The sequence below is a fragment of the Danio rerio genome, chromosome 5 (genome assembly GCF_052040795.2).
Source record: "Danio rerio strain M-AB ecotype USA chromosome 5, GRCz13ab, whole genome shotgun sequence".
NCBI lineage: Eukaryota > Metazoa > Chordata > Actinopteri > Cypriniformes > Danionidae > Danio > Danio rerio.
The window spans coordinates 15,945,938-15,970,000 of NC_141025.1; the positions used below are offsets into that span (position 1 = coordinate 15,945,938).

Sequence of the window (24,063 nt, forward strand, 5' to 3'; positions counted from 1 at the left end):
ATTACGTTCTGTAAACAAATTTAATTTGTCAGTTAAATAATACAAAACAATGCATAGTTTATATATTTTATAGATGAGTAGATTTAGATTCCTAATCTGCAGGTCTGTTCCATTAACTTGTTGAATAATTTAAATATATTTAAATATTATAACTGAAAAATCCTGAATGGTTTAAAAAAATCTATATAAAAAAAGTAAAATAAATGTATATTAAAATGAATTACTATATTGCAGGGCTTCTCAAAGTCCGGTATACAGTCTAGGCCATGAAGGATTAAGGTATTTCTGAAGGCAAAGGGGGGTTCAACCCAATACTATTAAGGTGTACCTAATAAAGTGGCCGGTTAGTGTATATAAATATAGAATGCATGTTTTTAAAAGTTAACTATATTTAAGTATATATTAGAAATTTATTTTAGTAGTTCAAAAACATGTCATTTTACTCCACACAAATCTGCTACATGTTGTAATATATTTATTAAAAACTAGGGGGGGGGGGGGGAGTCCCTTTTAACAAATTTAACAAATTATTTGCATTGTACCAAGACAGAACACGTCATCAATCATAAGATCGCACTATGAAACAGATGGAACTGTTGTGTCCTCTTTCCTCCGCATGTCTCAGAATGACCTGCATGATGTAACACAGAGCACATTTGAGGAATTGACTGAGTTGAACACAACTGACACCACAACTGGATTCTGTACAAATGGCCAGAGTTTGGGCCTGGAGTGAGCGCTGCGCTTTCAAACCGGAAATCTGCCTTTTCCTGCACACATCTCAGGCTGAGGGTGAGCTTTTGCTTAAGTGTAGTGGGGTTAGCAAGAGAAGCGACCACGTGTGTAACTATCATAGCACTTTTAAGTATGTGTGAAATCACCATATACAATTTTTTATTTTTTTGCTAGAGCATATTGTTATTCATTAGGTGCAAAAATTATCCATGCAAGTTAATCCACTAAAAAAATAATGGTAATCTTCAGCGTTTTGAGTTGTTAACCATGCACACTAACAGTTTGCTATGAAAGAATAGTGCACAAAAAAGCCAAAAATAAGTCAAAATTAAGTGTTTCCTTAAAAATAGCTAAATAATCTGTAAAAAGGAAGTAGTAAAATAATCCTGCTTTTGTTTTAAAATTGTGATATTTGAACTAGAAAAAAAAAAAGTTTTTTTACACAATTTTTGCAATTACTTGTGCACAATTATTTTAAACTCTCTCGAAATGCTCACAGTCACAGGCCTTAAAGGCAAACGCAAATGATAAACTTTCACTCTGTTATGGTTAAACTCTGTAGTGACTTTATAAATCACATGTTCTGTGGCTCCTGGTCAACAACAACCTGACAAAAGTCTTGTCGTTGATCCCAGTTGTAAGAGCAAAAAATATTAACTTGAATTGTAGATGATCATTTGGAAAAGCTCGATTTTTCTAATGGATCATGTTGAACTGCATCCCAATCATCACAATTACTGAAGAAGGCGCATTGGAACCCACATGGACCCAAGATTCTCATAGAAAACAGTCAAGTTTGGTAAAGGAAAAATCATGGTTTGGGGTTACATTCAGTATGGGTGTGCGAGAGATCTGTGAAGTGGATGGCAACATCAGCAGTCTGAGGTATCAAAACATTTGTGCTACCCATTACATTACAAACCACAGGAGAGGGCAAATTTTTTAGAAGGAGCAACCAGGAGATGACATTAAAGTTCCTGAAAGCAAAGAAGGTCAAGGTGGTCCAGGATTGGCCAGCCCAGTCACCAGAAATGAACATTATTGAGCATGTCTGTGGTAAGATGAAGGAGGAGGCATTGAAGATAAATCCAGAGAACGTTGATGAACTCTGGGGTCCTGCAAGCGCACTCTTTGTCATTCCAGGTGACGTTTGACGAGTTTTTTTTTTGTTTTTTTTTGTCATTGCAGAGATGTATGGATGCAGTCCTCCAAGTTCATGGGAGTAATACACAATATTAATTGTTTTTCCACTGCACAATGACTTTATATTCTATAATGTACATTATTTCTGTTAAATGACAATATTTTTGTCTAAGCAAAGTCAGACCTTACTGTCCTAATTAATTATTTAAATATCAAGGCATGATCATAATTTATTTTGGTAAAATGAGCATAATCTAGAGGCCTTTGCCTTTTATATAAGCCACTTCTGATACCAAATGATCAACTAGAAGTCAAGTTATTATTTGCTGTTCCTAAAACTTAGGCGAAAAATATAGGCGAAAAGACTTTTGTCAGGTAATGTATAATTAAGACTCAACATTGCAGATCCAGCGATGTGAATATCATGGTTTATGCAATGTGCAAATTCACAATTAAATCATATATTGTGCAGCCATAGTTAACACTGTTTACCTGCAATGCCTTGACTTGTAAATAAAGAAAGAGAAAGTTCTATTTCTGGCAATGTGCCAGAGTTTAACACACATTCACAGCATGCCTCTGCATCACCTCAGGTTGTATTGTCTTTTTTTTTTTTTTTTTCAAGTCTGGCTGAAAACAAACATAGCGTGTTGTGTCTACGTGCTTTGCCAACCTCAACAGAAAACACTGCAGCACAAACTTCTTTTCCCGTATCAGGAAAGTAAAAAGAAAAACAAACATGCCAAGTTTCTGTGGCACAAACTGTTCCTGAATCAGTTTATGACGTCAAGAATTTCATGAGGAATATTTCATTGGGTGTGTAAATATACCAAACCTTTATCTGTAAAAATTTGAACAACAATTTGGATCTGTTGACCAAAAGCAAAGGTAGTTTAAAAAATGAGAGAGACTACTGCAACTACTGACATCGATAGGAAAAAAAAAATCTTAAACATATTTTACTTTGATAATATTCATAATAGTATATTTTAATAATATTCTTAACCATATTTTATTTATTATAAAAAACTCAAACAGCTTTGGAAATAAAGTGGATGATCCGTAAATGAAGACAAAATTTTAATTTTATGGTAAACTGTCTCTAAGTTTAAAAAACAACCCATGCTCATTATGGATACAGACCCCTGTATACATTTCTGAACAGTGCAGAATATGTCCCAAGAGGTAGTTTTTTTTTTTTTTTTTCAGTTTTTGTTTTTGCGAATTTATCGTTGGCCGATGTGTATGCTTTTTGAGATCTCAAATTTCTCTCTTGAGTGGCATTCACACGTAATCACGTAATCACGTAAGCATTCAGGAGGCAGTACAAAAAATAAAAATAAAAAGTTGTCGGTGACGTAGGATTTATTTGAAAGACGAAATGCAGGTAGATGTACCTCTGGCTACATAATTCGTGCTCTTCAAAATGTATATGAGGATACGCATTCACAATGAGGCTCTGTTGCTTAAAAATGAGATTCCTTGCTGTCTGGATATATGCAACTGTTTACTAGACCAGTATTAAACTCTTGAGAAACCCCGAGAACCATTTCTGAGACAAACTTTAAATAGTTATGGACAAAATAAAAAAAAAAAAACATTGTAAATTAGTGCTCCATTCAAGCACAAAGAATTTAAAGTCAGCATGAACCAGAAGTTGCTGAGACTTTTATTTCAGTTTGTTGTTGTGCTTCCAGCTCAAACAGAATCAGTGTTGATCAGCGTCGCTACATGTAGTGATGTTACTACAGTAGTTTAACTACTAGCTTAACTACAATTATTACTTCTCAGGAGCAAAGCTATTTTTTAGTCAAGTAGCGCAGTAGCATCCACACAAGCTTTTATCCACACAATACGTTTACCGATCGCGGATCAATAAGTGAGGACAACGACATTAACATCACTGAGCTGTGTGGCCGGTTTTGGCCGATGAAAGCAAAGCCATATGATGGCCAGAATGAGGATTTCTTTTTTCTGTTTTACGATGGTCCACAACAAACTTTTTGGTGCATTACTGCCAGCTCTCGCTCCGCACGGTGACGTCACGACCAATTAGGCTAACACGAAAAAATTTGCTTATTGCAAAAACTTGCTTATTTGCATAAGTTATTTCTGAAGGAGGATTCCGTGTGACCAAACCTCGTGAAGTACATTATATATATATATATATATATATATATATATATATATATATATATATATATATATATATATATATATATATACACATATACACACACATATATATATACACACACACACACACACATATATAGTATATATTTTTTCCTAAATATTTTTTTTTATATTTTACTATATTATTTTAAATGTGTAATACCTGGTTTTATTGGGCTATTCGTTTTTTGCTGTTATATACTATAATTTGTTTCTGTTTGGAGCAAATTATTAGCAGTAAATGATTGAACTGAACAAATATGCCTCATATGTTTCATTGACAGTTTTATTGATCACTAAGATATGATTGACTCGGATTTAAGTTGCTTCGATTTAAAAATGAAAATTGCAAATATAGCTTTAATGTAGCTAAGCTACTTTTGTCAAGTAGCATTTAGCTTAGCTTACAAACATTTCCCAGTTAGTGTAGTTAAGCTACATTTTAAGTAGAGTAGCTAATAACTTAGCTCACTACATTTTTCGAGTAGCTTGCCCAACACTGAACAGAATATTGAATAACTGACGTGGCTTTCTTTTTGCACATCACTTCCTTGTAGCAACCTAATGGTAAGAGGGCTGTAGATAGAAATATTGTGGCTAAGGCATTAAACTGATGTCAACAGAGAAGTACCACCACTCCAAATGCAGAAGCAAATGATTAAACTTTGATTAAAGACTATCAAAAAAAATTTTGTGAATTAACTTGCACAGATTAATTATTCATCTGCCTAAAGAATAACAAATGTGCACAAGCAAAATAAGCCGTAAATTTAAGAAAAATAAGAAATTTACAAAGACCCTAAAAGTTCAAGAAACCCTCAAATATTTTTTTTTATTTTAACAGATTTGTGTGTGTTGAGCATCAGTTAAGACAACTTTAGCACCTGTCAGCTTTAACTTTGGGAAAGACTGGATAATTTTGAGCTTTTGTCAGCTAATTTCATCTTCTGCATTTAAAATCATTATTGGGCCAGGATCAAAATCTGTGATCAAAATCGCACCAATCTGCCTTTCCAGAGACGGTTTCTTATCATTATTCATAGTTGTGTTTTCTTATCCTATGAGAAGAGCCTGCTTCATTATTATTCATGAGAGCACATGCTTTCTGAAGGCAAGGCAGACCTGCCAAGCTATGATATGCAGTATGGCAACGGAGTACTTTTAACTTTGTAAATTATAAAATCATGGATCTCTTCATGGTTTGTCTCATTTTGTGAGCCAATTGACAGTTGTTGCTCCCCTCTTTTTCCCCTGCTCTGCCGGCCACGCCCACTCCTCCCTCTACTCGCCGCGCTCCATGCCCATCATGAAGCATTTTATTTAAAAAAAATTCTGAGGAAGACTTGATCTGAAAGAGTAGGGTTTTATGACCCTTTAAAGCTTGAATGTATTTTATTTTATTTGGAACTGTTTCTTATACAGCGATTTATTTTTGCGTTAGCATGTTGCTATGCTAACACGATTCCTTCTCTGACAGGTTTTGACATTTGACTTTTGAAAATCAAGACTGAAACAAAAGGACTGAGCCCAGAGATAAAATAGCACAACAGGACACTGAAACATTTCATACGTGCTTTGTCTTTTAGAAGTCATGCATGCGTTTTCAAGTATGTTTTACTGGCACTATTACATCAGAAGTGACCTGGCATCCAAGAAAGTCAAGAAACAACATTCCACTGGTGTTTTGTGAGCTGTGGGTAGACTCGCTGTTAAAATAATAGCATACAAAAATTATAATAGTAAAACAAAAAATGCATGCATGGCAGACAGAGGTATGTTTTTCTCATCTGTTTCTGTGTCTGAAGATTATATCTTATCATTGGCTCAGTTTAACTTACTAAAAAAGGAAAACAGAACAATGACTGTAAAAGTAAAAATGTTATAAATACAACCCCAAATCAGAAAAAGTTAGGAAAGTATGGAAAATGCAAATAAAAAATAAAGAAGTGATATAAGTGCATTGAAATTCCTCCAGATTTCTTAAATCTTATTGATGTTATGCACTGTTGAAGGTGAAATATAGAAATGTTTTCAATCTTTCTTTGGGCAACACTGTTTTTAAACGTTTCAATAATCTTCTCATGTATTTGTTGGCAAACAAACAATCCTCAACCCATCTTTGCTTCTAAAGGACTAGACCTTTATTGGATGCGGCTTTTGTACCAAATCATAACTACAACTACCTGTTGACATCGCCCATTTCAAATCACATCATTATGTAACCAATTTACCCGATTACTAGCCCTAAACCGCTCCTGTCCCAACTTCGGTCTGAATGACAGAAAAGGATGTACATTTTCAAATGAAATGAGCTTGTCCAGACAAAACATGAAATATTTTGTGTTCATATTGGCTGCAATGAAATACAAGTCAATGTAAATTTGAGAAACACTACATCCTTTTATATTTGAGTTTTCCATACCGTCCCAACAAGCAAAGAGTCGGCATGAACTGAAAGTTGCTGAGACCTTTATTACAGTTTGTTGATGTTCTTCCAACTTAAGTGACATACTAAGCAGGGGGTGGGGCTTTTTTTGTGCATCAATACCTTGTAGCAAACTAATGTTAAGAAGGGCATGGTTAAGAATATTGTGGCTGAAGCAGCAAACTGACATCAACAGAGGAGTGCATCAGGGGTAAGTAATGTGTCGGTGCTCTTTGGATAAGGGATTCACTAAGATAAACAACAAAATCATAAGTATTCATATAAGTGAATATGATGCAGTGCACAATAATTCTGTTTTTAAAAATAATAGCCATGTTAATAAAGGCTCTTTAATTTTTTCACTTACTTTGAGTGCGTTACAGGGTTGAGCAATGTTGACCAAATTGGCAAAGTACGATGTCTAATGTAAAATATCGCAATGTACAATGGCATTGTCATTTATGAATAAGTAATTAATTCATTACAGATTAGTTATTTGTAGCCTACTGTTTCAACTACCTGACCCGCATGGTCTTTGTTTTATCCATAACCAAATCATAAATAAATAAAGATAAAGTTACACACAAATTACCACCTGTCAATCACTTTTTCCGCGAGAGTCTGGCATGAATAGGCAGAGTGATCTGTGTCCTTATAATGGCGTCAACAATCTCTTTTGGTAAAAATGGTGCACAACCAACAGTATCTGAGGTTTTCGCTAAAATGACTAAGTACAAAAGTGAAAGCAAAAGATTGAAGCAGTGTGAAAAGACAGAAGAGTTGTTAGATAGAGACCAAATTAATTAAATATCACTTTAACAACTGTAGTGAGACACAATCCAGCGGTGCATCCTTGATCAACCGTCCGGCGTGCACTACTCTCTGGGATTTTGTGCTGAAAGCACCCCCTGACTGCCTGGAGCTCAGATGTCCGCATATGCTGCAGCACGTGCTTGTGTGAGTGTGTGGTGGTCACATGATGTGCGTTTTCAACAGTATAGAGGGAGATCTTTTCAGAAATAATAGATGATACGCCAGTGTGGACGTGGATTATTTTAATTCTAAAATGCCATTTTAAAACTAAGACGTATGGTTTAACTGTAAACTGGGCCTAAGTGTGTATTTTTCACGAGCGAGTTGCTACTGCAACTGGGGCAGGGTGGAGGATCGCAATGCTGGCTTAGCATCATAAAGTCTATCGGCTATCGGGGTATACCTACAGTAGGTCATACCCACGTCAATATACATTTTATTGCCCTTGTAAACCACTTAAACCTGTACACAAACACACACTATAAATTAGAAAAAAAAATTTTTAAATGTAATAATAATATGCAGTCTTTGGTGAGCAAGAGACTTATTTAAAAAAACAACAATAAGCTGGTTACATGAACACCCAAACACCAATAACGATTTCTTCAGCGGTGCTTGTCATAAAAGCATATATCAATCATTATTGAAGCAGATATCCCTACTAATCCGTTCTTTATCTGCCTATTATCATTATGCAAACACAAACACACAACCTTATACAACCAACAGGGATTAGGTTCAGCCTTGTACTTCTTAGAATACAAAAACCTCCTATTCTAATTATAGAATTTAGAGAACAGAAAAAAGAGGCTGAATAGAACTGGGAGGCACTAGAATATCGCTGGCACTTCAGACAGCAGAAGCACAAGACAGTGAGGTGATGACAGGAATTGGGTTTCCTGCAAGGATCTCTTTTATCAACAGGTGTGAGGAAGAGAATGAAGATATGTGAACAGATAAGAATGAACGAGAGGGGGAGAGAGAGAGAAAGATAGAGAGACTATGTGTGACAGATTTTATCACCACTCCAGATGAACCATCTCCTTCTCTCTCTCTCTCTGTCTCTCTCTCACTCCCGCGCTCGCTCTTTCTCTCTTTTTCTCGCTCTCGTTTATCTCTCGATCTGCAACGAGCGGATGCAATGAAAGGTAAACATTGTGCGTCCTATCTTAATTAGCAGAGCATAAACTCTTCCACCCTACTGAATAGTTAACGCAGCCATTAACACAACAAACATGCACACTTCCAGAACAAACATTGAGTCGCCAGCAGACGTGCTTTTCAGGAAATGTTCACTCACAATGCTACCTATTTTTGAAATGCATACTCTGCCCAAAGGTAGTGAGGGCAGTTATATCGACTGAATTGAACACTGATTGTTTAAAAGCTATATAGACCTAAATGCAGACAAACAAATAAATAAATAAATAAATAAATAAAATATTTAATGTACGCAATTTTCTGAGCATCGAATCCTCTTTTTAGAGTGATTTTGGTTTAATTAATTTCTGCGAAGACTGAATTAATGGCACCTGACAATTCAGCTTAATTTGCCATCAGATTTTTTAAGCGATTAATTTAAGCCATAAAGTATGTACTAAAATCAACTAAATAAACAACACAATATAACTAAATAATGCCATAACTAATAATTAAAAATAAATTAAATGCAAGTAAAAATTAATTAAAAAAAAAAAAAAACTAATCAAGACCAACTAAACTTCAACTAAAAATAAAAATTTTAAATATTTTTCAATAGATAATCTGAAATACTTTTCACATATACAGTGCTCAGCATATACAAGCACACGCCTCACAAATCTCTCTTTTAAATTTATATTTTAATAGAAAGCTATACAATATTATATTTGGGCATATACGTTAGATTAGTCAGTACTGAAGCCAAATCCGGAGCTAATGTAACAAAATAACTTATGATAATGGTCCAAAAAACTAGTACAACCAAACCTATATTTTATAGAAAAATATTAAATACATGTTTTAAAAATAGGCAAAATCAAGAAAAGCTAAATAAAAATTTTTAATTGTTGAAATTTCCAATATTTTGCTTGAATTTAATTGTATAATCTTTCAATTTCTAAATATGTTTGATGACTAAAGTATTATTTTAATAAATATATCTGTTTAATAAATCTGTTTTGTTTAAATGCACCAAAATACATTCCCTATATTCAATGAGAAATGGATAAAAATATTAATTTTCAAAATGTGGTACTTAATTATGCTGAGCACTGTAGATATATAAATATATAGATAGTTCCCCAATTCAATTCCCCAATTCTTTCGAATGGCATTATGGGACCTTGATGTTTTTTCCAACAACTGTAAACCTTAAAATGTTTCATAAAAATAAATAAATAAATAAATAAATAAATAAATAAATAAATAAATAAAACTTATATTGACATTAACAGTTTAAAAAGATATATTGTCTGGGGTGGTGCATTCTTAGAAATAAAGTTACGCGAAATTCAATTAAATTTGTAACTTAAAGTTCCATATTAATACCTCAAGGGTATATATTAGTACTTCAAAAGTACAAAAGTGTTCCTCTTAAAAGGTACTGATGTATACTTTTGATATATGAATATGGACCCTTTAAATACAAATGTGTACCTTCAGAAACGGTACCACCCTAGTGACAGCTCGCGTACCGTTATTTCTTAGAGTGTGTATATATTATGGTACAAAAACCTAACCTGTCAGTATAAATTCTGTTATTTTACAGACTTTTTTTCTATATATTATTTCTTATACATTATATTATTTCAAACTGTTAAAATGCCAATAAAAGTCACTTTGTAAAACTCTAGAGTTTAATTTTCAACATTAAAAGAAAAGATCGAGCTCCCATGATGCGATTTATAACAGTAAATAAATGAAAAAGCCTTGTGAATTACAAAATACAAAAAATAGTAATTAAACAGATAATTTAAACAGTACTAAATACTTTAATCTGTATTAAAGTATATAAGATTATCAGCCCAATCTCACAAAGAAAGTAACTATTTTATATATCATCAGAAAAGAATAATTCGAACAAATTCATACAATTTCATTCATATAAAAATGTAAATTTTTTTTAAAAGGAGGAATGCCCTGAAACCCCACCCCTTATCCCTTCCTGATGAGCAAATGATACTAAAATGCATGAATGAGATCATATGAATTAATGTAAAAATCCCAACACAATCTCACAGCAATTCAGAACTTTGATTTAGTGGCTAATTCGTATGAATTTTTACGATCTCATTTAAATAATTTAGTCAGATGTTTTCATCTCTCAATGATGGTTGGGTTTCGGGGTGGGCTTGGGTGCCACGCCTCCTTTTTAAAATCTTACATTTTCATATGACTGAACTCACATGATACAAGTTTGCCACTAAACTGACAATACTTAAAATAGTTACGTTTCCTCGTTAAATCAGGCTGAAAAATCCACTCAAAGTTAAAAATTGTCGTGAGATTGCACTGAAAACTTTATAATATTAGGTATTTTTTTTATATTTTATAATGGCAGAAAAAGAAAACAAAAAGGGGACAGAGTAGGTTGTTTAAAGAAAAGTGATGTCTGTTGTGGAGCATCTTTACTTTCATCATAGGTTTGGAAACTGTAATTGTTCTCAAAGTTGTCCTCATGTGAGCTTCAAACCCTTTTGAATCCTAAACCTCACTGACATCTGTGCTAACAGACATCATTTAAACAACACAGGACACAATGCACCTTTATAAGAAATTCAGTCTGAATGCTTTCATAAGTAGACACGGACAATAAGCCTGCATTACGATTTTATGCCTGTATTATGGTGCATGGTGATTATGTTTTGTTCCCAGTGATCTAGAAACCATACAGTAGCAGTTGATTGTGATAAGAAACAAAGCACCACGCATAATAAATAAACAGCAGTTCCCAGGTATACATCACTTCGGTGTTCCTATGAAAGCTCTAAATCGTCTCTATTCTGGCATCTGCAGCCGTGCTGATCTTAATCAGAGAGCTAGGACTACGCTATCCCTGTGTGACCGGATGGATTCAGTCTTTCTCATCAGCAGCTGTGAATAAAAGCCGCCTGTCGACACCTTATAGCAAGAGTCTCCTCGACACAACACATCTGGTCAGACCGTGGAGGACAGATTCACCAAATTGTCGTATTTCTTGAAAAGTTGAGAATAAAATGTGATGAAAATGATTTCAGAGAAGTGTGAAAAAAAGTGTCTGACTCATTAATTGTGAATCCACCATGTGATATCGGGTTATCGCATGAAAACATGCAGGTGATGGGAAAGGAAGCCTCTGATCTGGAGGTCACAAGTAGTTATAGCGTTGACTGATGGAGCCTGAATGGCTTCTTCTCTTTCCTAATTTAGAATACAACAGCTGGCTAGTTGTGTTTTTTTTTTCTAAAGCCTGATATCTTACAGAAGTGAGTTGCCTCAAGCTCAATGTTTGCTCCTATAGTAGGCAGTTTTGGAGAGGTTAGCTTAGGAAGTATAAGATTCTCCATGCCTCCTCTAAAACTCATCAACATTCATACGGATCCCAACCCACGGTTACATGAAGATTAATTCAATATTTGTACAACATTTTTGGCTTTCCTGTAGAATATAGTGATGAAAAAAAATGTGGTGGTAGCACCTAGCCTGTTAATAAAGTTATTAAATTAGGTTAACAGAAGGTTAACCTATTTTCTGTCACTACCTCCATCAATACATTCAGTGTATAGCTTCAAAATGAATAATTAAGTTTGGGATCTCAATTTAAACACCCACACAACATAATTTAAAAATGATCGTGATTCAGAATAATAATTATTATTTAGATTAATATTTCAATTTTGAATAACAATTATTTTGAATAATTCTTCAAAAATGATTTCTTGTAAAGAAACAAAAAGTTTCATGAGTGAATTACTGAATCGTTATTCGAAAATGAGACTATTTATAAATCGAATGCATCGTACAGATAATAATATTAGATTTATAAATTTAGCATTATCAGCAATGATCAATTTTGACAGTATTAAATATTTTACCATTTATTTCCAGTCATCTGAATATTTCTTGATTTACTTTTTCATTTAATTTACCAGTTGTGAATAATATTAAAACCAAAATGTTCAAGCATTACTGTTTTTGTAATAAAGGGAAAGCAAATTACATTTGCCACCTACCCTTTGTGGCTGATCTGAAAAATGGTCTGATCTGTGACTCAAAAACCATAATGTGATCGGAACCATGAGATTTGTGATACGTTACACAACTACTTAGGTACTCGGATGCACATTTTTGGTATGATTACCTTTAAGTTTCTAATATGGACCTTTAGGTTCAAAATGTGCACCTTGTGAAAAGTGGCTTTATATCACCCTGTGTTAATGAGCATTTTAAAGTATCACAAGACACCATGTTCTAACTACATGCAATGCGACAACCAGATGTAACAACGGCAAAAACATTTAAATACAGAGACACTCAGAAATATAGACAAAATGGTAGAGTTTATTACCTAGTTAGTATATTTTAAACCTCTTTAACATTATTAAAAGTACATGCTGAGTCCTAACGTTCCTTTTCGAACTATATGTTTATCATTCGTTCATTTTCTTTTCAACTTAGTCCCTTTATTAATCTGGGGTCGCCACAGCGGAACGAATTGCCAACTTATTATAGCATATAATCACTGGAAATCAAACTATATGTTTGGTAGTTATTTTATTTTCAAGATCCAAGATAAAGTATCTGCTGCTACTTTCAGTACAGCAATAAATGTCACCTAAATTGTGAACTCAAAAACTGACTTTCACTGCTTGTTCAAGTTACTTATGCAAAATGAGTTGAAGCAACACAATTCTTTTGTGTTTTTTGGGACAACTTAACTGTTTTATGTGTATTCCACTTAAATGTGTAAAAAACAACAACAAAAAAACTATTCACTTCACTTAATTTGTGTTGGAACAACTCGAAGGAATTGTGTGTGGAAGGAACTTAGCATTTTTTACAGTGTATATAAACTCATATTAGTAACATTTGACACTGTATGAAGCACAAAATCAGTACCTGAGGTGATTACTGTGTCAGTAGTTTATGCTGTTGTTCAGTAGCGGCATGGCAGAAATAGAAACCGTTTACAAAATAGAAATTTTGCACATCACTGCAGCAGATGATTACACTATAAAAGCGAATTGTTACTTTAAAAACGTGAGTAATACCTGTTGCCCTAAAAGAAACAATTAGATTTTACTCAAAAAAAAAAAGAAAAAGAAAAAAAAAGTCAGTAAACCCATTGACTTAACTTTTATAATTATGATTATTAAGTGAATAAACTATGTGCATAAGGCAACAGGTTTTTGAGTAAAGTCAACTAATCACTTTTTACAGTGTAGGGGAAAGACTTTCCTTTGAGAACTCATGAGGATATTAATAAGAACTCATGCCACTGTCTAGTTTAATAAATTTGACCCTGAAACTGTAAGCCTACAATAATTTTTATATGCCCCAAGCATGGTCAAAATACAATTCCACTCAACCGGCCAATGGTGATAATTAAAAATGCTAAATTAAAAATGAACTATTTAAACCTTAACCCATTTTAACCCATGTTTGCAAGCAAGCTGTGGCCTTTTAGCCAAAACTCTGGTTAAAATAGCATTTGTTTCCCTACTTTGTCAAGGCATTGAGGGATGGCAGGAAAGAAAAGGATGGAGGGAGACAAATGGAAGGTGAGTGGTCTTGAATGATGTTCATTGTCTCTGATACGGAAGTTTACAGATGGACGAGCATCCTGTGCTGCGGCTCTTTAAATTAATAAATCAAATCTCAGAGCCTCCATTTTGCTGCAATCAGAGAGTTATACAAATTGTAAAGATCTGAGTTATGACTAAAATCAGGTCTTTTATCATCTATCCTATTTCAGTGTTTTAGGTTGACTGAGTCATATATCAAAATTCAGATCAGAGTGCCTGTCAGCACTATTTACAATGAAGTGATTTATGATTCTTGTTCTTTCCCTCTTTTCCTTTTGGTGTTGAGGGAAATTAAAAAAGTTTCATCACAGGAACTCCAGGCAAAGAGTAGGGTCGACATCACCACACACATTCATTTATTCTTCGTTACAGATGACGAATTATAAAATAGTGCACTTCGCAGTCAATCTGTAGAAGAATTAATCATTTTGAAAAAAGACAAAGAAGAAAAGACACAAGACGATTAAGATCTTTTCTCAAAGGTCGTTCATGTAATAATAAACCACAAATTATATAAATCACTTCATTCCTGCCCTTTTAATTTTCTCTTTTATGGCCCAGAGACTTAATATACTTTTTAATACACTCTATCCTTATTCTAAACTTCAGACTTCATTTACACTCACCTGTACCTTATGCAAAATATATCTTTCTGGAAAACAAAAAGAGGTGTTTTACACAGCATCTAAGGCCTAATTTTCCATATACAGTGCTCAGCATGTATAAATACACCCCCCAGAATTCATTCATTCATTCGTTCATTCATTCATTTTCCTTTCGGCTTAGTCCCTTTATTGATTTGGGGTCGCCACAGTGGAATGAACCAGCAACTTATTCAGCATATGTTTTACGCAGCAGATGCCCTTCCAGCCTCACCCCAACACTGGGAAACACCCATACACTCTTACAATCACACACATTTACTACGGCCAATTTAGCTTATTCAATTCACCTGTACTGCAAGTCTTAGAGCCCAAATGTATATGTTAGGGAAAGATATTAAATATAATTTTCAAAAAGTGGAAAAATCAAGAGAAGCAAAAAATATAAACAATTTAGTTGAAATGTTGTAGTTTTTAATTTATTTTGCAATATTTTGCATGAATGTAAATGTATTATCTTTCTATTTCTAATGATGTTTTGTGACCAAAATATTATTTTAAATAATATATATGTTTAATAAAAAATAGAAATGGATAAAAATATTTATTTTCAAAATGAAGGGTACTCATATATGCTGAGCACTGTACACCTAGGGTGCACTCACACTATGCTATCTGAACCATGCCCTGGCCCATTTCCTGGATCTTTTGAGAAGTGTGAGTGCTCTGAATCGGGCTCAGCCATGGTTCGGCCCTAGCCCGGATGGAAGAGGTGTGCCAGAGTGTGAGTGCAAAGCCTGCCTGAACCTGAAACTGAAGATGAGACGTGACTTTTAAGGGACTGTTTTATATGTATTTATTAATCATTCTGACTGTTCATTCTGACGCAAACTGTCGTAGTTTATTAAAGACGCAAACCCCTCACAGAATGACAGATGCACCTTTAGCAAACCTCCTAATTCCTGCAGCACGAAGACTTTACGATTGCTTATGAGCGTCAAAAAGTGGCTGATCTGTTCGACGAAATATTTGACAGTGTGTCATTGCATCCCAAACGACTAAAACAATATAAAGAAATCTTTACTGTGCTGAGCAATAGTGCTTCTACTGAACAGCGCATCATCAATGATGTAAGCGTGCCCAGGACCAAATGTAATGTGAGTGCGGGCCATCAGGGCAGATGGGAGAGGGGATAAGCGTGCTTTGGCCCGGTTCAAGACAACTGTACACAGTGTGAGTACGCCCTTATACACTACGGCCAAGTTAATCTAGTTTAAATATACCACATGTCTTTGGACTATGTGGAAAACAAGTGCACCTCTGGCTGTGAGGTGCTACCACCACCCCAACATGCTGTAAAATTTGAGCTAAAGAAAATCTTATACAGTCTGGCAATCAATAGGCCAAGACATACAATTTTACAAATTACAAAGTGACATATTTTCACAGTCAAAAATCAACACGAAGGTGTGTAATTACTGAATCAATGTTCACCTTTGGGTGAATAGTCCCCATATAACAATATTTATATCAATAAATTTAATATTACTAATATTTAATTTAAATAAATAAAAATGCATATTTGATTCGTGTAGCTCAGTATACCAATGATTGAATTTCCAGGAACTGCATGAACTGGTACAACGCATATCTTATGTTTACCCCGTTTGAAACCCCCAGTCCAGTTAAAATCTCTTTAAAAATTATTTAGGTACTACATGTAAGATGTAAGATACTGAAAGAAAACATTTAGAAGAAATAACTAAGATGCAACTAAGAAGTCAATATGAAATGCACAAGTTTATGTAAAATCCCTACTACACAGTAAACAATGTGGGCTTTCACAGAATTGTGTAGTCCCAACTTAAATTGAAAAAGTAAACTTAATTGCATTTACAAATTTAAGTGGATTGAACATAAAACAAATATTCATTCATTCATTCATTTTCTTTTTGGCTTAGTCCCTTTATTAATCAGGGGTCGCCACAGCGGAATGAACCGCCAACTTATCCAGCATATGTTTTATGCAGCGGATACCCTTCAGCGGATACCCTACAATTAAGTTGTCCCAGTAAAGACTGTGTTGTTTCAACTCATTTTAAATAAGTAGTTTGAACAAGCAAAGTGTAGTACAGTTTTGAGTTTAGTTAATAGAAGCAAGACCTGATTTTAATTCATGTATGCTAGGCATAGGACGATAACAGTTTTCAAGGTATACTGTGGTTTGGAAAAGACAAGGTTTTAAACTCGCCAAAATTTTGTTTAATACCATTCTTAAGGTGTGTGTAATATTTTTTATTTACTTTTTTTTCTTTTTTTTAAAGACAACAGTATCTTCAGCAGAAAAGATGTCCAAAGATGCTATGCTATTTTAAATGGTAAAGAAATCTGTGTTTAAACTAATGAAGACAGCATATGATTCATTTTCATTATTTAGCCAGACATGTTTACTGCTCCAAAATATTTTTAAATCTTTTTAAAAAATAAAACATTGTTTTCAAAGGGGGAAAATCTTGTTGGTTTTTACCCAAAAATTTAAACAGAAAATATTTTAGAGAAGTAATCACAACACTGTGATGTTGTGAAATCGGGATATTTTTATCCAACGTTATCATACCGTCAGAATCTTATACTGGTCCATGCCTACTGTACTGTATGCGTAAGGAGTCTCTCAATGGTCGACTGCTTTGAACATAACCTGTCGGGCTGTATTGCAGGAACAGTGTAAGTTTTCTATGCAAACCTGCAGTCATCCGAGCCAGTGTGTTTGTTTGAAGTATGGAAAAGAAAAAAAAGGATGTATATGCATATCGCATGTGTTGAACATGTCAAATGCCTTGATGTCAGTTATGGAGGCATGCTGGCACATTATTTAAAAGATTTAAGCAAGGAAATCTTCACATGGCAACATACAATAATATTACATTCCTATATAGTGTTATTCTCATCTTTTAATAAACATACGAAGAAAATGACTTCTAAACTACAAAACTCAAACGAAGCAGCTGCAGTCGTAGACCACATTAAACAGAGCAGGCTGGGCGAATGGGGGGTTTCCAAACCAGATATGGCCATTCAAAAACTTGCAACCACCCTCCAAACAAAAAGACCACCCAAAGCAAGCTGTGGCACAAGACAAATGAACCCCTCTAGTGCCTCTGCATCATAGAAAAATAGATCCAATTACAGATATACACTAAATAATTTAATCATTTGTTCCTATGAGATTAGGTTAAACATTTTTTTTTTCTTTTACTGCTGGCCTCGTTGGCTCATGCACCACTTATTTTCAGGTATGTGTGGAATCTGGACTGGAAAATATATACATGTATGGTGGAGAACAGAAACATTAGGAGTTAAGGTTATTGTTCATTAGTTGTGAGCAGTGCTTAGAAGAAAAAAAAGTCGAACATGAGTGTTTATTTCAATAGTAATTTGTCTGTTTACTCAAAAAATAAATAAATAAATAAATAAATAAAAAAGGATGCACATTTGCTTGAAAAATCCGTTTTGGCAACACTAATAATGTACAACCTATAAAATATTGGAATTTGAACACTTACACTGCATCCTAACTACACACGACGTGTTGCTGCGACATGCAATAAAAGCTATCCTCATTTGTTCATTCATTTTCCTTGGTCTTAGTCTCTATTTCAGAGCTCACCACAGCAGAAATAAACTGTCAACTTATCCAGCATTTGATTATGCAGCAGATGCCTTTCAGTCGCAACCCAGTACTGGGAAACACCCTTACAGACTCATTCACATACATACACTACAGCCAATTAAGTTTATTCAATTCGCCTATAGTGCATGCCTTTGGACTGTGGGGGAAACCAGAGCACCCGGAGAAAACCCACGCGAACATGGGGAAAACATGCAAACTCCACAAAGAAATGCCTACTGGCCCGGCTGGGACTCGAACCAGCGTCCTTCTTGTTGTGAGGCAAGTTGCTTATGTTCTTTATTCAGTGTTAAATGGTACTAATGTTTTGAATAGCATTTAACTTGACATTTATTGCCATACTGAAAGCACCAGCAGACCTTGAAAATAAATTTACTAGCAAACATATAGTTAGAATATGAACATTGGAAAAGGAACTCTGGTGTAATTTGAACTAGAGCTGGAAAGTCAATCAATAGACTATTCCTTTTTCAACGTCTTTTTAGAAAAGCATATCTATGCTTTAATCTGGATTTATAGGCTACTTTATGCTGGCTCTATACCAGCCTCCCCTAAATACACACAGGATGTACAGCAATACACAATTATCTTTACATATGGAAAAAAAAGGATTAAAATGTTACACTTTAGGCATTACATAAGGGCATGATGTGATTTTTGTTTAGTTGTAGTCTACAAAGTGACAATAAATCATTTTCTGTGTGAATTGTCTCAATGTCTTATATTTATGAAAAAAAAAGTTAACCAATACATCAAAGTGTTTGTGATCTGCTCTCCCTTTCATTTCAGTTTCTTTTGCTATAACCTGATCCAATTGCAGACATGGCTCGTCGCTGTATAATGCATATAATGGAAGCAGGGCTTTCGTCGGAATACATCATGATCTTCTCTAACATCATGCTGAAAACATGACCCAGCTGCCCGCCGCCACTGTCATTAGTGCTGGTTTCCATTTTTTCAAAAACCACTCAACCCGCCCACAAAGACACAACATTACACATCACACTGCTCCAGGAAAGTCTACAAGTTTCTTAGGCTTTGTTCACATTGCAGGGAATTTTGTGATTATTTTAAAAATGTAAAAATAGAGTTGGAAATCCAGAACCACTTTTTATGCAACAAAATCAGCACATAAAAACAAATTTATAAAAACGTGAACAAAAAAAATGTAAATTGAACACAAATTAAATATTGTATATAATACACATTACATAGACTATAATACAGAGTAAAATACAATTGTGTAAACATTGCTGCTGTCAAAATTTGCTCTAAATTACTCAGCGAATCATTAATGGAACTGTTAGAGAAGATTTGTAAGAATATGTAAAAATTACATCACAGGCAGACGTCAAAACTACTTAATAAAACTAAAAAAAAAAAAGAGATTGTCTGAAATGCATTTGGACTGTGAGAATAAAGTAAGAATAATGTAAAAGAGATGACTACTAGATAAACATGTGCAAAATGTAAATTTATATAGCGCATTTATTGTGTCTTGTCATACACCCAACACGCTTTACAATCATATAAAGTGAGTTCGGAAGGAAGGAATGAAGTTCAGATGGAAGTTCGAAAGGAATAAATGAAGTTTGGAATAAAGGAAGGAAATTCGAAAGGAAGGAATGAAGTTCAGATGGAAGTTCGAAAGGAATAAATGAAGTTTGGAATGAAGAAAGGAAATTCGAAAGGAAGAAATGAAGTTCAGATGTAAGTTTGAAAGGAATATATAAAGTTTGGAATGAAGGAAGGATGTTCGAAAGGAAAGAATGAAGTTTGGAAAGAAGTTAAAAAGGAGGAAATGAAGTTTAAAAGAAAGTTGGAAAGGAAGAAATTAAGTTTAAAAAGAAGCTCAAAAGGAAGGAATGAAGTTTGAAAGGAAATTTGACAGAAAGAAATTAAGTTGGAAAGGAAGTAATGAAGTTTAAAAGGAAGTTCAAAAGGAAGGAATGAAGTTCAGATGTAAGCTCGAAAGGAAGTAATGAAGTTCGGAAGGAAGTTGAAAAGGAAGGAATGAAGTTTGAAAGGAAATTTGAAAGAAAGAAATGAAGTTCGGAAGGAAGTTGAAAAGGAAAGAATGAAGTTTGGAAGGACGTTAGAAAGGAGGGAATGAAGTTCAGAAGATTGAAAGGAAAATCAGAAGAAAGGAAGAGTAGAAGGTAAGAAGGAATCTACTTTTCTAGATTAATTCACTATTAAAAAATAAATTGCTGAATTAAAAATAGTGTAATTACGTTGAATCATACTCACTGAGAGAATGAGCTCCCTGCATGAACAAACAAAAAACAAAATGGCAGAGCCTTACATTTCTGTGATAGAAGTATTCTCATTATGTAGAACACATGGACGAAAAGATTGTCTCAATGGACAGTGATTTTACTGATTTTACCAATAAGACAAAAATACAAAAGTCGGAAGGAAGTAGTGAAGTTTGGAATGATATTCGGGGTGAAGATCAGAAGGAAGTTCGAAAGGAAGGAAGGAAGGAAGTTTGGATGGAGAGGAAAAATAGATGTACAAATACACAAACAAAGACATGCAGGTGGACAGAAAAACAAACAGACAAATTGACAAAAAAACTGACAGATTAACAGATAATAGCAGACAGGCAGACAAAAACATAGATGGAAGAGAAAAAAGACAGACGGCAGATATATTGACAGAAAAATTATTAACAGAAAACAAAAAAGAAAGACACACATATGTACAGAGAGACAGTTTTTAACCAAAATAGGAAAATAAGAATATAGCAAGTTTACAGGTAGTTAACCGTTCAAAGACTTGGTCACAAGGTCTTGACTCCAGCAAAGGCTATCTCTTTTTCATAAACAACTGTCTTTTTTATTGGTAAGTGAGAGGTTATTGTTGGCAGTGTGTTTGTGTGTGCATATGTGATGTCTATCAGGTCCAGACAGAAAGATAACATGGATGTCCCATTAGAAGAAAGCAGGAAAGCCTGATGAGGCAGTCTGCTGGATGAAGAAAGAGAGTGGATGTATGTCTGTTTTTCTGCTCTGTATCTCCACGATCCAGACATTGTATGTGCACTGTGCACTTGTGAATAAACATTCATTGCTTTGGTTGTTCTCTCACTCACATACGCACACTTTCGGTACCAGTATGAGGGTAATGTGAAGAGCCGGCAGAGCTAATATGCTGAGTGAAGCGTAAACACAGCGCCATTATAGCAGGGCCTCACACTTAGCAAGCCAGCACCCCAAAACACAGACCGAACCTCCATCTGATGTCACTCACATGCAGCAGGGTGTGGCTACTATGAGGAAAATACACACATTCACATATTATGAAAAAAAGATAATAAATAGTGTTGTGATGGACGGTGCATATTCTTACTGAACGAGTTCACAGAATCACAACTCTGATATAAGGATTGTTTAAAAAGGGAACAGTTTGTACTGCTTACAAAGTCAGGACTTAAATATTGATGCATGTTATTCATGCTCTTCATTTTTTGTTTCAAACCAAAAATGAAAAAGAAGCATTTAGCACTAGTTTGCCAAGCAGTCACATAGTAATCTTTAATATCGAATCAAAAATGTGTGAACAGTAATTTGTTTTATTAAAGATATGGTTCACCCAAAAATAAAAATGACCTCATTCTTTAATCTCCCTTATGTATGACTTTCTTTCTACTAATGAAGATGTTCTAAAAAATTGCAGGTTGATGGTAACCAGTGTCAGTATAGGGGGTAACGCATTACAAGTAATGCAAGTTATGTAATAAACAAGTAACACATTACTTTAAAAAATTAAGTAAAAAAATTTGAGTGACTCTTTAGATTAATTAATTACCTTTTAGAAAATAAATTGCAGAATTAAAAATAGTGTAATTTCATTGAATCACATTCAATGAGAGAATGAGCTCCCTGCAGGAACAGACAGAAACCAAGATGGCAGAGCCTTACATTACAAGGAAGGAAGGAAGGAAGGAAGGAAAGGAAGTTTGATAGGAAGAAAGTTTGGAAAGAAGGAATGAAATTGAAAAAGAATGAAGTTCAAAAGGAAAGAATGAAGTTTGGAAGAAAGAAATATATGAAAGAAAAGGGGATTGTCTCAATGGACAGTGATTTTACTGAACTATTAAGACAAAAATTTAAAGTAGCAAACACATTGCTTTCAACTTTCATTAATCTGTATACAGAATGTATAGCATCAGAGAGTTCTCAGAAGGTAACATTCAAATTTTGTTAAGGTAAATGAAGCTGTAGGTTATACAGTGTATTGTTAAATGCAGAGCTTCTAGTAAAAAAAAAGAAAAATTTTTTAAAAAGAAGCAAAGAAAAAAAAAACCTGCAAGTTCTGAAAGAGATCAAGCCTCATGCAGGTATGAAAAAGTAACTCAAAAGTAACCCAAAAGTACCATAACGCATTACTTTCCACAAAAAGTAACTATGCAACGCAACTAGTTACTTTTTGGGGGAGAAACTCAATATTGTAATGAATTACTTTCAAAAGTAACTTTCCCCAACACTGCCCAGTGACCTCTATAGTAGAAATATACACTGTAAAAAATTTCCAGGTTTTCACAACAAGTTACTGTAATTTTTCACAGTAAATTACATTAGTATCTCTTCACAGTATTTAACTGAAAAATTCACAGTAATATGTTGTATTCATAATTTTATTGTGAAATTACTGCAGGTAGCATGATTACAGCAAATTACTGTGAAAAGGGCTATATCTTTTGCACGTTAGTTATAGAAATTCAAACCTTTTTTTAACTCAACGTAGAAATTAATACAAATGAACTTTTAACAGATAATAACAGAATGTTATAGCCCCCAAAACGATTTGGTTACCAACATCTTTTTGGTTGTACTGCACCTTTATTTAATTTTATACAGTTAACATAGAATATGAAATAATATTTAATGAACAACTGTGTGCTTAGCCAAAACATAATAAACTTGAATAAAAAGTAATTAATTAATGAAACCAAAGACTGTTAAACAGCCAACAATTATTTCAATGTCAGGGTAAATGTCTGCTTTAGACGGTTTCATGAGTATTGGACACCTTTCATCGCCTGGAGGTCACTAATCTCAGAATTATATATATATTTTTTTATTTTTTTATTTTTATCTATATAAATAAACCACAGATTAGAGTTTTAAACAACTACATTCTAGCATGAAAAACAGTTAAAACTTAATTTTCGGACGCATATAGAGCCATCGAAGACGGGGCAATTGTCCCAATGTCTAGCCTGAAGACAGGCGCCTCTCGGCGGATACATGAGTAATGAGCGCCGTTACCGCCTGGAGGTCATAGATCTCCGCTACCGGCAAAACACACTTAAAATTACACACAATCTTTACTAACAATCCACAGATTTGAGTTTTGAAGAACTACATTCTCGCATGAAAAAGTATTAAAACTTTATTTCATTACATATTACAAGCAATATTTATAATATTATGTGCCTCTCATCCACCATTACAGCTTGATGGAGCTTGGTGCGAATTGAATCCTGGGAGGAAAAAAATAATAATTCTCAGTACATTCCAAACGAACTTTATTCTTATTGTTAAAGTCAGAGATATGTAATATTTTGAATGGCGAAGAAAATAATTAACTTTATATTTCAATCAATATATTACTTTTGCACTGCTTCGGTTCAGGACTCGTGTGACATTGAATCAGATTCAGATATTTTATCAGACGTGTTCATGAGCTCATAGTCATCAACAAGCAATT

The 24,063-nt window shown here is 34.1% G+C and overlaps 1 protein-coding gene across 6 annotated transcripts in view; it reads right to left on the reverse strand.

Moving 5' to 3' along the window:
* sema4c (sema domain, immunoglobulin domain (Ig), transmembrane domain (TM) and short cytoplasmic domain, (semaphorin) 4C) overlaps positions 1–24,063 on the reverse strand; it is a 665,691-nt gene that overhangs the window by 570,067 nt on the left and 71,561 nt on the right. The gene's annotated exons all lie outside the window — the stretch shown is intronic.